Source organism: Capricornis sumatraensis, chromosome 15 (assembly GCF_032405125.1).
Source record: "Capricornis sumatraensis isolate serow.1 chromosome 15, serow.2, whole genome shotgun sequence".
Taxonomy (NCBI): domain Eukaryota; kingdom Metazoa; phylum Chordata; class Mammalia; order Artiodactyla; family Bovidae; genus Capricornis; species Capricornis sumatraensis.
In genome coordinates this window covers 18,243,514-18,258,106 of record NC_091083.1, presented here as the reverse complement: position 1 = coordinate 18,258,106, position 14,593 = coordinate 18,243,514, and the positions used below count along the sequence as shown (strand labels likewise).

Here is a 14,593-nt window from a genome sequence, read left to right as displayed (position 1 = left end):
AAGAGAAAAATAGGGAAAGGGGATTAAGAGGCACAAAGTGTTGGGTATAAAATAAATAAGATACAAGGATGCAATGTACAACACAGGGAATGCAGCCAGTAATTTTATGATAACTTTAAATGGAGTATAATCTGTAAGACTATTGCATCACTATGTTGTACACCTGAAACTAATATAACATGTCAGTTAACTGTTCTTCAACTCAAAAAATAAAAAAGACACCCATCTGATATACACCACTGACTCATTAACATTAAACTCACAGCTGACAGTCCCGTAACTCATGCCTCTGAAGTTTCTCTGACAGTCATATTTTCTCTGAAAGGCACAAAACAGCCTTCTCATGTTTAGATATCTCATGTTTAGATATATTGATAACAACACTTCAACACTATGCTTGGGCACCATTTGAAACAGTGAAATAACCTTCAAAAGCTCAAAAATTCAAATAATTAGTACAATTGATGAAGTACTTTTGTAGTGAAGTGAAAGTGAAGTCGCTCAGTTCTGTCCAACTGTTTGCGACCCCATGGACTGTAGCCTACCAGGCTCCTCCATCCATGGAATTTTCCAGGCAAGAGTACTGGAGTGGGTTGCCATTTCCTTCTCCAGGGGATCTTCCCAACCCAGGGATCGAACCTGGGTCTCCTGCATTCCAGGCAGATGCTTTAACCTCTGAGCCACCAGGGAAGCAGTACTATACTGCAAAAAGGATTCTCATTTATAGCATAAGAACTGAAACAAGAAGGCCAGTGTCACTTTGCTTGACCTCAGCTGGGAACATCCCCACCTCGGGTGACTCAAGTTTTCTACTATTCTGCACTTCTTTAGTGTTAAACAAATACACAAATGTGAAATCCATGAACAATGAGGATAAAGTGTACCTGATTCATTCTGTGGCCTTCCCCAGTGGCACAAGGGATAAAGAACCCACCTGGGGCTTCACAGGTGCATTCATGGTAAATGCAGAAGAAACAAGAGATGCAGATTTGATCCCTGGGTCAGGAATATCCCCTAGAGTAGGAAATAGCAATCAGCTCCAGCATTGTTGCCTGAAAAATTCCACGGGCAGAGAATACTGGCAGACTACAGTTCATGGGGTCACAAAGAGTCAGACACAACTGAGCAACTGAGCGCACTCCCACACACACATACTCATTCTATAGTTTGCTATTTTACTTATTGTTTTCTTTAGAACAGAAACTATTAATTTTAATATATTCCTTTTTATCAAGGTTTTCTCTTTCATGATTCATGTTTTATGTCTTGTTTAAGAACTCTTTGTCAACCTCAGGATGATGAAGAGATTGTCCCATATTTTCTTCTAGAACTGTAATATTTTTCTCTTTCACATTTGGATATATAATCTATCTGGAACTGATTTTTTTTGTTTATGGTAGGAAGCAGGGATCATAATATTCTTCCCAGATGGGAAATATCCAACTGATCCATACCCTCATGGTAAAGATTATCCTTCCTTATCACACTGTGGTGACAACTTGCCACAAATTAATTAACTATATATTTGCCTCAACTTGTGAACTCTGTTTCATGTGTCTAGGTATGTGTCCTTGCCCCAGTAATACACTGTAATTTAAATTCTGTAGTTTAAAAATCAGTTTTGGCAGCTATTAGCGTAACACTTTCGTATTTGTCTTTCTTCTTCAAGATCTTTGAAATTCTTTGCTCTTTGCACTTACATGTGAATTTTAGAATACACTTATATCAATTTTCACATTATGAGAAAAAAGAAAGAAAGATAAATAAAAGAAATATTCTTGTGCTGATCAGGATTCCATTACATCTGTAGATAAATTTGGGAAGAATTTGAGATATTTAGTTTGCCAATCCACAAACATAGTACTGAAGGTATTTATTTAGATTTTCTTGAAATGTACTCAGCAATGTTTTCCAATTTTAGTGGAGAATTTTTGCACATGTTTTATGTTTATTTAATGTTTTTGTAGCTGCTATAAATTGAATCAAAAAATTATTTGGCTTGCTTCTATATAAAAATTTTTTTGTATACGGTCCTCATATCTGATAACCTCATGAATTTCACTTATAAATCCTAACATTTCATTTGTAGATTTTTAAATTAATAGTAAAATGTATTTTAATAAATTTTGAATCTATTTTGCTACACTTCTAGTGTGCCATAAGATATGGTTTTCATGGTTTATACCACCAATGCTCATTCAGAGTTACTTGCAAACTTATCATTTTCTTTGTTCTTATCATGAAAGGAATATCATTTCTTTGTTCTTATCATGTTTCTTTGCTATATATTCTTACATCTCATATTATTTACCTGGAACATATCACTTCTAATCTGTATTTATAATTTTTTTCCTGACTTCATTTAGTGATAAACTCAGTTTTTGCTTGCCTGGAAAAATTTCTTTTCTCATCGCAGCACTGTTTATAATAGCCAGGACATGGAAACAACCTAGATGTCCATCAGCAGATGAATGGATAAGAAAGCTGTGGTACATATACACAATGGAGTATTACTCAGCCGTTAAAAAGAATTCATTTGAATCAGTTCTGATGAGATGGATGAAACTGGAGCTGATTATACAGAGTGAAGTAAGCCAGAAAGAAAAACACCAATACAGTATACTAACACATATATATGGAATTTAGAAAGATGGCAATGATGACCCTGTATGCAAGACAGGAAAAAAGACACAGATGTGTATAACGGACTTTTGGACTCAGGGGGAGAGGGAGAGGGTGGGATGATTTGGGAGAATGGCATTCTAACATGTATACTATCATGTAAGAATTGAATCACCAGTCTATGTCTGATGCAGGATACAGCATGCTTGGGGCTGGTGCATGGGGATGACCCAGAGGGATGTTATGGGGAGGGAGGTGGGAGGGGGGTTCATGTTTGGGAACACATGTAAGAATTAAAGATTTTAAAATTAAAAAAAAAAATAAAAAAAAAAAATCTAGTATGGAATTCTAGATGGGTTTTTTACCCCAGGCCTTTGAAGACAGGAATCCACTGACTTCTGATTTTCATTGTTGCTGTTGTGAAGTCAGCCAGTAATCTGCCTTTTAAATCCTTTTTCTATTAACACGTGTTCTTTTTTGTGTTCCTGCTTCTTTTCTCTTTTAAGGGCTCACCTCATTACATCAGCATCTCCCTTCCCTTTGTGATAATCTACCCTCTGAGCAACTCAAAGTCAAATGACTAGGGACTCTCATGACATCTGCAAACTCTCTTTTGCCATACTAAGTACTATAGTCAAGTGAATGATGTCCCATCATAGTCATAAATTCTGCTCACCCTGAAGGGGAGAGGGTTACCCAAAGGTATAAGTCACTGAGGTCATCTGAGGACTCTACCTATAACACTAAACCAACTGAAAAAGTTAAGTTCCTTGAAAACAAAGTGCAAAATTCCAATCTAGTAGACATTAATAAACAGAAAAAATAGGAAAAAAATTGTTCTTAAAAAGAAAGCAGAAAAGGAGAATTAAAGAGCAAATACTGAACAGGTATTCAGGGAAAGAAAACTAAGCACAAATCCAAAAATATCATTAATTATATTAAATGGCAATGGATTGAGTACTTTAATTAAAGAAAACCAAAGATTCTTTAGGTTGAAAAACAAAACAGCAATAAATAAGATCTGACTACGTATGCCTTACCAGAGACAAATCTAAAATACACAAAAAGGTTGAATTAAAAGGTTAGAGAAAGACATACTAGATTAATTCTTCTGAAAAGAGGCTAGTTGTAGGCAAAAGCATTATTAGGCATAAAAAGATTAGTTCATAATGGTAAAAAGCCTAATTTACCAGAAAACTATAATTTTAAATTTATAAGCCTCTAATACACAGACTCTAAATATGTGAAAAAAAAACATGGCAGGACTACCAGGATAAAAAGAAAAATTCACAGACACAATTGGAAATTTTAATACAACTCTCAGTAATTGACAGAACAAGTAGACAAAAATAAGCAAGAATACAGAAAATGTGAATATCATAATTGTCAAACCTGATCTATGACTACATGGAGTTCTGTACATAAAATCTGCAGAATATAATAATACATTTCTTTCAAGTTCACATGAAAGATATAGGGGATCTGATCATATGCTGGGTTACAAACCAAGTCTCAACAAATTTTAAGGAGTTAAATAAGATAGAGCATATTTTCTGATCTTGATGCAATTAAGTAAAGTTCAAAAGGGTAACAAAAATTATGTTTGGAAACTGCAAGACACATGTCTAAGTAAATAATGAGTCATAAAAAATAACACTGAAAATTAGAAAATATTTTGAAATTAACAGTGATAAAATGCCACATGTAAAGGTTTTAGAGGCATAAACATTTTCATTACAGAAAAAAAGAAAGATGAAAAAAGATCTAAGTTTCAAACTCAAGAAGATAGGAAAAGAATAGAAAAATGAATCCAAAGAAAGTTTAGACAAAAATATTGAAGCAAGGGTAGAAACTGATAAAAGAAATAAGCAAAACTGATAAAAGAAATCAACAACAACAAAAAATACTAATAATTTGTGGGGAAAAAACAGAAGGGACAAGGTGGAAATAAAAGATGACACCTTCCTCTATAGATATCGGGAACACTGAAAAGATTATAAGATTACATGATACATAATTACTTGCCAATAGATTTGAAAATCAGGTGAATTGGACTGTTTCCTAGGAAAATAGAGCTCCAATTGGATGTAGCGTTGAATATATCATTGGTTATGAGATGAGAGCAGATTTGGTGGATTGGTAAGAAATCCTGGAGCTTCCCTGGTAGCTCAGAAGGTAAAGAATCCATCTGCCAATGCTGGAGAGGCAGGTTGGATCTCTGGGTCAGGAGAAGGATATGGCAACCCATTCCAGTATTCTTGCCTGGGAAATCTGGCAGACAGAGGAGCCTGGCAAGCTACAGTTCATGGGGTAACAAGAGTCAGACATGACTTAGTGACTAAACAACAACAAGAAGAAATCTTGATTCAAAGGCATTTAACGGAGGTTAGAAGGAGAGAAACTGAGGTAAAGAGTGCTTTTGAATAATTTTGTGGTGTAGGAATAAGGGGTACGTGGAGAGAGAAATGAGGTCAAGAGAAGATACTTCTTAAGATAGTGGAAGTAGTGTTGTATGTATACACTGGAGGGAATAATCTGGTAGGGATGTAGGACAAAATGACTAGAGGGATGTGCTTGATGAGACAAAGAGTGAAAAATCATCAGGACTGACTTCAGATGGGGACATGGATAGCTCATTGACAGCAGCGCAAAGAGTAAACTGATGCAGACATCAGCAGTGAATAGATGTGTTGTCTGGAATCTATGAAAATTCTCTTCTGATTCTATATTAACGAGTGAAAGTGAAAGTCACTCAGTTGTGTCCGATTCTTTGGGACTCCATGGGCTGTAGGCTCCCAGGCTGCTCTGTCCATGGAATTCTCCAGGCCAGAATACTAGAGTGGGTAGCTTTTCCCTTGTCCAGGGGTCTTCCCAAACCAGGGAGTGAACCCAGGTCTCTGGCATTGCAGGTGGATTCTTTACCATCTGAGCCGCCAGGGAAGCCCATATTAACAGGTAGGAAAACTAAATACTGTGTAGATGTAAGCTCACTCAAAATTAGTCTATAATTTAAATGTAATTTAAGGTAAAATCCTTATTGAGTTTTAGTGGAATTTGACCATCTGAGTTTAAATTTACTTGGCAAAACAAATATCAACCAATTGTGAAGAGAGAGGTGCGTGAGTGTATGTGTTTTACTATCATGTAACATTTATTTTAATGCCATAGCAATTAAGATAGTTGGGTATGCATGTAGGCATGGACAAACAGACAAATGACTGCTGATGGGAAAATGGGTCTGAGCTTACATAGGAACTTAATACTGGGAAAATGGAGTCATTTCATAAAAGATTTGGGATAGTCACCTACATAAAGTTACTTTAAAATACTTTAAAATAGATTATCATACCACAGCATTCACAAGCATAAATGCCACATGGAGAAAAAGCCTAAATGTAAAATATTAAAATTCAAGACCTACAGAAGAAATAGACATTAACTATTTTCTAAAATCTTCATATGAATACCTTTTTCCCAGAAAAATCTCTCACTCTCTGAACTTTCATTGCTCAGTCTCTAAATTGATTTGAATAAAATAGTATCTCTCACGATGGTCTCTCTGATGAAAAACAGTGATCAATGATTAATTGGTAAGAAAAAAAAAACAACAACTAGGATTTATGGTGGCATTCTCTAGTGACTTACTTACTTCTGCTATTCAAGTTTTGCTCAGGTTTTTTTTCTGAAAAAAGAACATTTCTATTTTATCTATTCTGTATCTGGTACATAGTCATGTATACCTGAATCTTATATTTAATTTAGTTTCCATTAGAAACATATTTTACAAATACATGATGGAGGCTTATATCAGCTGAGTGAGCATTCATGTGGGTCAGAAGAAAAAGGTACTCTTTTGTACTAAAATTCATCCACAGAACTTTCCCTTTTCCCTATTCAGCCTTTCTTTCTTCCTGTCTTTGGTCCATTCCTCACCTGGGTCCAGGCCCCACAGAGCTGATCCAAGCCTGGTGTGTCTTTGAAATCAATGGGAGCTCTGCAGGGGAGAAGGAGAAGCTGAGAAATGGGAGCTTTGTAATTCTTGCCTCTGCACCTTGCGGCATTTGTCAAAATTTTTCGAATAGAGATCCAAACACTTTGCTTTGAGTTCTGTGAGTTCCTTAGATCTCTGCCACAGACATTCTTCTTTACCTACTTCTAGCCAGATAATGATCTCCCGAGACACCCACCTGCTCCAGGGCCACCCATGCCTCAGTGGGACTTGATGCAAGGTGCTGCATGCTTGATCTTTATTTCTGAAACTGAAGTTCCAGCTAAGAAAGATGAAGGGCATGGAGTTAGTGTGAGAAGACACATCATCTTCCACACATACTGCTTTTTCTTCTACATAATTCTAATCTAAAGTTGGCTCATTTAAGGAGAAAGGGGACAAATTTCAATGAAAACAGTGACTGGCTCTCTATCACCACTCATCTTTTACTCATGGTCCATGAGGCTGATCAGCTGATGTGCCTTTTCTGTCCTTCTCCTTGTGTTGCTCTAAATATCCTTGCTGGATGAAGGATTTTCTCTGTTTGTAAAGTCAGTAATAGGCTGCTTATAAGCATGGTCAGAAAAAGGCCTATGTCTCCCATGTAAAACCAGGAGTTGAGTCAATTAAAACTAGAAAACATTATAATGCCAAGGATGGCAAATTTGAATACTGAAAAAGAACAATCCAAAAGGGATCATGCCACCAAACTGAGAACAAAGATTTAGGGGTGAGGCAATTCAGTTTATCATGAATAATAGTGGCAAATAACATTTGAGTTATTGACTCCTGAGAAATCTGAATGCAAGTCAGGAAGCACGAGTTAGAAACAGACATAGAACAATAGAATGGTTCCAAATTGGGAAAGGAGTACATCAAGGCTGTATATTGTCACCTTGCTTATTTACCTTATATGCAGAGTAGATCATGTGAAATGCTGGACTGGATGAAGCACAAGCTGGAATCAAGATTGCTCAGAGAAATATCAATAACTTCAGATATGCAGATGATGCCATCCTTACGGCAGAAAGCAAAGAGGAACTAAAGAGCTTCTTGATGAGAGTGAAAGAGGAGAGTGAAGCAGGCTTAAAACTCAACATTCAAATAATAAAGATCATGGCATCCAGTCCCATCACTTGATGGCAAATACGTGGGGGAAAAATGGAAACAGTGACAGACTTTATTTTCTTGGGCTGCAAAATCACTGCAGATGGTGACTGCAGCCATGAAATTAAAAGATGCTTGCTCCTTGGAAGAAAATCTATGACCAACCTAGACAGCATATTAAAAAGCAGAGAAATTACTTTGCTGACAAAGGTTTATCCAATCAAACCTATGGTTTTTCCAGTAGTCATGTATGGATGTGAGAGTTGGACCATAAAGATGAGCGTCGAAGAATTGATGCTTTTGAACTGTGGTGTTGGAGAAGACTCTTGAGAGTCCGTTGGACAGCAAGGAGATCAAATCAGTCAATCCTAAAGGAAATCAGTCCTGAATATTCATTGGAAGGACTGATGCTGAAGCTGAATCTGATACGAAGAACTGACTCATTGGAAAAAGACCCTGATGCTGGGAAAGACTGAAGACAGGACGAGGAGGGGATGACAGAGGATGAGATGGTTGGCATCACCAGAAGATGGCATCACCAACTTGATGAACATGAGTTTGAGCAAGCTCTGGGAGTTGGTGATGGACAGGGAAGCCTGGCGTGCTTGAGTCCATGGGATCGCAAAGAGTTAGACATGACTGAGTGACTGAACTGAACTGAACATTTGAATGTTTAGGGACAAAGATATAAGCAGTTAAAGGCTGGAAGTATTGGGATTTAAGTACACACCCTTGAAATACTGTAGAGAGAGAGTACTTATTGGTTTTAATACCTGGGAGCAATACCTGAGGCCTTTTCATTCTCAATGAGAAAAACAGGAAAACCTTTGTTTATATGGCTTATGTTCTCTCTTATAAAATTCATTCTACACGGAAAGGGAACTGTGTGTGCATGTGTCCTCAGTAGTGTCCAACTCTTTCCAACCCCATGGACTGTAGCCCGCCAGGCTTCTCTGTCCATGGGATTTCCCAGGCAAGAATACTGGAGTGAGTTGCCATTTTCTTCTCCAGGGCATATTCCCATCCCAGAGATTGAATATGCATTTCCTGCAAGTCTCCTAAGTTAATATAAATTATTGTCACTTTAATACTATCAATTATTTTTTCTTTGCTGTAAGAGTTAATGGCCAAGAAATCTGCTGAGTTTTGAGTATTTAAATGGTGTATGACAGTCTAGAACATCGAGCTGTCAAACCATAAAATCTTATCAGATAGTGAAGTCCCCATCACTGTGGTCAGCTGAAAGTTGAATGGCCATTTGCCAATTAATTTTTTCATTGGGTGGAAAGTTGAGACAGATACTATCAGTTATGTCTATGGGCCAGGTAGGAAATTTTATTACAGTGTTATAACTATCAAAGTGGAATTGCAAAGTAATTCTACTAGTTGAACTAGCTGCTAATTAAGCAGCCTGTGTTGATCGGAAGTTACATGTAGAATGAACTATAGGGAAACATACTCTAAACACAGAATACAGTTGTAGTTAATATCTCATCAATAGATACCGTATTTCATTCAGAATATACAATAACTTTGCACTTGAACTTGTAAAGCTCTGACTGTCTGAAATAAAGCAATGCACAGGCAATGCTAAGTTGATTCAGAAACCCATGATTTTCACGCAGATGATACAAAACTTGGCTCTGTTTTTGCTCATCTCAAATCCGTACTCTATCATGGCACCACGGTCATCTTTCTAAAGAGCAAGCGTAAAACAGTAATTCTCTCTTGAAACATGACCAATGGTTATAACTTCACAACAGAATGTGCAAGATTCTTCATGATAGCTTAGCCACTGGGCTTGAACCACTACTGCTCCCCTCTACATACACAAGGGGCTGTTCCAACATCATCTCTTCCCAGGAAATGTTCCGTGACTCCTCCAGGCTGTGACCTCTGCCTTTCGCTTGTTTGTTTTCCTCATTAGACTGTAGGTTCATCCCAGGCAGGAACCACACCATTTGTCTCTGTAACTCTCATGCTGAGCTCACTGCCAGGAACCTACACTTCAATATATGTTTATTGAATGAATTAAATAATGTGGATGAAAGGTGATATTTAATTGAAGTTTCAAGAGAACTGACATGATCTATCATTTTAGTCTCATAATTAAAAATGACTGAATATACCCCATAATCAATAATAATTGCAATTTAAAAAGTCAGCACTATGCAATTGAAGATAAAAAGTACGTTTGCTAACATTTAAGGTGGGCAGTGTATTTGGGAATTTAAAAATGCTATGCTTAATTGCCCTTGTTTTTAAGAATGCATGATAATTTATTTAGACTTGATGATTTAACTGCCAATGAATTTTAAAATAAAATTGTGTCTGAAGGAAAATCAATAATATCAGACTTCTAAAGAGGTGACGTGTCATATGATACAATGAAAATTCTGTTTAATTAATGTGTTTACAAATCTCTGGTCATTGAGCAGAAAACAAGCTGAAGGCTTTCTTTTCCTACATCATTTCTTTATTTAAACTTTTAAGTGTTCTCACTATAAGTTGCTAAAAATTCTTTACATCTACATTTTTACCCGAACTGTTGTTTAGTAGGAGGAAATAAACATATTTCTCTTCTTTATTTCCCTCTTTCCTTCCTCCTTCCATCTTTTCTTTTGAATAAAAGTACTAGCTATGGGAAGAGAATCTGTTGTTTCACAGGCTAGTGATTACATTGATACTTCCATTTTCACTTGACTAATCATTTGTGTGAGTTTGTGGTCTTAGGGTGTTATGAGTCAGGAAAATATGAGTAAGAGGACATAAACGAGGGAGGCAGAGACACGGGGATCCACAAGACTGAGGATAAAATTCTCCGAGCACGTAAGAATGTGACTAGCAGGTCTGAGGAGAAACAGAATTACGAGAAGCCAGCCCTGGAGTAAGGTCAAATCTTCAAGAAACTGGTAGGGAGAAGTCTCAACGTCTCCTACGGCCTCCTCCTGGTTCACATGACTTCTCTAACTGGGAGTTGCATCTTCTAATATCTGTTCCACTTGGTGCCACTTTGGCTTCGAGATTTTCTATTCAAAGCTCACTGCTACGTTCCCTTATTTTTCTTGCCTCTACCAATGTTCTTTGATTTTTACCTTATAGTCCTATCAGATATTTCAGTTTTCTACTAAATAACTTTGACATTTGGGCCCAAGGTCAGACTCATTGCAATCTTGCTTATTCAACACATATTTAAGAACATCTACTAAATGTCTAGATGTGCTTGGATACAAAGGGAAATAGTATGTATTCCTGGCCTCAAAAAGCTCACAACCTAGGGTCAAATGTGAAAAGCCTGCTTTATAAGAATGAATTCAAATAATGGGCTCATTATAAAAGTAGACGTACCAAGAGCACATTTTAGATCATATTAAATCTCATCAAGACTCTCTCATACCTCACGCAAATACAAGTGAGAAAATTAAATCCACACAGGCACAAATATATTTTTACTCCTAGGGTACATAGTTTTTAAGTCCACAATATGCTCCTCTTTGTGTAAAGAGCCAAAGAGAGGTAGAGAGGTGTTATTGTTTGTAAAAAGAATGTGCATTAAACATCTGCTTTATGTAAACAAACAAGAAAAGACTCAATAAACAATAGTCTCCCCTGTGTATGCATTAGAAATAAACTCTTCTTTTGATGATGTTTGACTACCCTGTAGCAATTTCGATATCCAACCAAGCTTGGTAAAATAGAAATTTTACCTGAAATGGATTTCAAGCTAATATGCCTATTATGCCATGTCTAATATAGTGTGTTCTTCTGTTATATGAAATACAATAAGACAGGATTATTTTCACAGAAGTCGGAAGTATGCTTATATTTTGTAATAGTCTTTGTGATTACAGAAATGTACACACACATCTTAAGAATTACTAATTTATTTTTATAAAAAACTAATACTGTCTCAATGACATGTGGCTTTTCAGGCGACTTGGTAAAGAACATGCCTGCCAATACAGGAGACACAGAGACGAGTGTTTGATCCCTGGGTCAGGAAGCTCCCCTGGAGTAGGAAATGCCAACCCATTCCAGTATTTTTGCCTGGAAAATTCCCTGGACATATGAGACTGGCAGACTACAGTCCATAAGGTCACAAAAGAGTTGGACAAGACAACATGCACTCGCTTGCACTCAGTGACACAAGATGAGTGTAGTTGAAATTAGATCATGGAAAACAAGAATTTGGGCTGAAATATAAGTGATCAGCTACTTAATTTGGTGTAGAATTGCTCCAGACTTATGCTCTCTGACATCAGAGATATTGTTATCACTTATGCCACAGAGACTCAGTTATATATAACAGTAAGGACAATAGAAATGACATACGATGCTAATTTTTTATTTTATAATATTTTAATATGATGAATGGCACCATGTCTGGGGTTGCCATTCACATTCAGTTCAGTTCAGTTCAGTCACTCAGTCGTGTCCGACTCTTGTGACTGCAGCATGCCAGGCCTCCCTGTCCATCACCAACTCCTGGAGTTTATCCAAACTCATGTCCATCAAGTGGGTGATGCCATCCAACCATCTCATCCTCTGTCGTCCCTTTCTGCTTCTGCCCTCAATCTTTCCCAGCATCAGAATCTTTTCAAATGAGTCAGCTCTTCACATCAGGTGGCCAAAATATTGGAGTTTCAGCTTCAACATCACTCCTTCCAATGAACACCCAGGACTGATTTCCTTTAGGATGGACTGATTGGATCTCCTTGCAGTCCAAGGGACTCTCAAGAGTCTTCTCCAACACCACAGTTCAAAAGCATCAATTCTTCTGCACTTGGCTTTCTTTATAGTCCAACTCTCACATTCATACATGACTACTGGAAAAACCAGAGCCTTGGCTAGACAGACCTTACTAACACTCAAATATATCACTGAAGCTGGACAATACAGCTCCTTTGCAGTGTCCACAGCTGGTCTGAATGTGGACATCACAGACACTGGCAAATGTTATAATCTGGACATTTTTGAGGAAAGTCTGATTGTTAAGTGTTTACCAGGAACCACTCCCCAACCCTCAGAATTTCAAGAGATTAGGGATTAAGTTAGATGGCTCAGGACGTCTTGGGGGAGAGATTAAAGGAGGAATAAAAATCTCAAGGTGCCAGGGAACCCCTGGATAAAGTCTAAGTTCCATGTGAATTTCACGACCTCACTCTGCAGTTTTGTCCACAGCACCTGAATACTGGATACACAGCTAGAAGTCTGTGCTCTCAGTGTCACATAAATACAAGTCCAGATTCTACTGAAATGCCACATTTCTAAATTTGACTTCTATTTTGGAAATGAAATAACACATTATTTTCATCCCTTCCTGAGTCAATTCAGTGATGCTCAGACACACTTTATTTTTGACAAAGGAAATGATAAATCTCTGTAACTACATTATTTTATGGTATTTTAAAAACTTTCTCATAGCTTTATTTTTTTTTTTTTTATCATTTTCTAACCTTATAAGGCAATGGCACCCCACTCCAGTACTCTCGCCTGGAAAATCCCATGGACAGAGGAGCCTGGTAGGCCACAGTCCATGGGGTCGTGAAGAGTTGGACACGACTGAGCGACTTCACTTTCACTTTTCACTTTCATGTATTGGAGACGGAAATGGCAACCCACTCCAGTGTTCCTGCCTGGAGAATCCCAGGGACGGGGGAGCCTGGTGGGCTGCCGTCTATGGGGTCTCACACGACTGAAGTGACTTAGCAGCAACCTTATATTACATTCCTAAATTCATGCTCACTGGTATAATCTTTGTGGACTATGTTAGCCAAATCAGATAATATAAGAGCTCCTTTTTTACAAGTGTTAGCCGCTCAGTCATGTCCTACTCTTTGTGATCCCATGGACTGTAGCCCACCAGTCCATGGAATTCTCCAGACAAGAATACTGGAGTGGGTTGCCATTCCTTTCTCCAGGGGATCTTCCCTACCCAGGGATCGAATCCAGGTCTCCCATAGTGCAAGGATGTTATATTATTGGAGCTGTTGGGTTCACTCCTACATTTCTCATCTCCTATCTCCCCAGTACACACAGCTAAAGTCATTGGTAACTTAAAAGTTGCAGCCTGCACCATTATCTGAGCTTTCTGGAGAGCAACTTCAGCCTCCTGATACATATATAATTATATACTAAGCAATTGAATCAATGATGTTATGTAGGGGTGAGGGTATGGACTGTGAAGGTAGAAGGCTTGGATTTCAATCCTTGCCCTGCCACTGATAACAAGACAACCTTGTATGTCTCTCTCAACCTTCTTGAGGCTTAGCTTCCTCATCTGTAGAATGTGAATAATGATGGCTTCTACTTCATGGGTGTGTTGGCTTTCCTATGACTTTATAAGAAATCACCGTAGACTTGGTGGCGTCAAACAACAGAAACTTATGCTAACAGTTCTGAAGGCCAGAAGCTAAAATTCAGGTGTCAGAACTTCCTCCAGACACTCTAAGGGAGCTTCTATTCCTTAATACCTTCAATTTCTAGGGGTTACTGGCATCCTTGATGGCTGTCTGTATCACTCCACTCCAATCTCTGTCTCCACTGTTACAGCGCCTCCTCTGTATGTCTATTGAAAGGACACAAATCATTGGACATAGGGCCCACTGGATCATCCAGGAAGACCTCATAGTAAGATGCTTAATTACATCTGCAAAAACCTTCCTTTTTTCCCCCAAATAGGGTAACATTCACAGGTTCTGGGGGTTAGGACCTGATATATCTTTTCAGAGGCATCTGCTCAATCTGCTAGAAAGGGCCTGTGGGGATTCAATGAGTGAATACAGGTAAAATGCCTACAACAGTTCCTTGCACAGAATAGAAGATCATACAACATTTCTCCTTCTACTTCTGTTTTCTCTCCTCTGACTCTGCCCT

At 37.9% G+C, this 14,593-nt stretch overlaps 1 non-coding gene across 1 annotated transcript; it reads right to left on the bottom strand.

The window, feature by feature from the left end:
* Positions 1-618: 618 nt before the first annotated feature.
* Positions 619-690, bottom strand: TRNAS-GGA (transfer RNA serine (anticodon GGA)). Its single transcript has one exon. It is a non-coding gene; the product is annotated as a tRNA-Ser (tRNA).
* Positions 691-14,593: the final 13,903 nt, after the last annotated feature.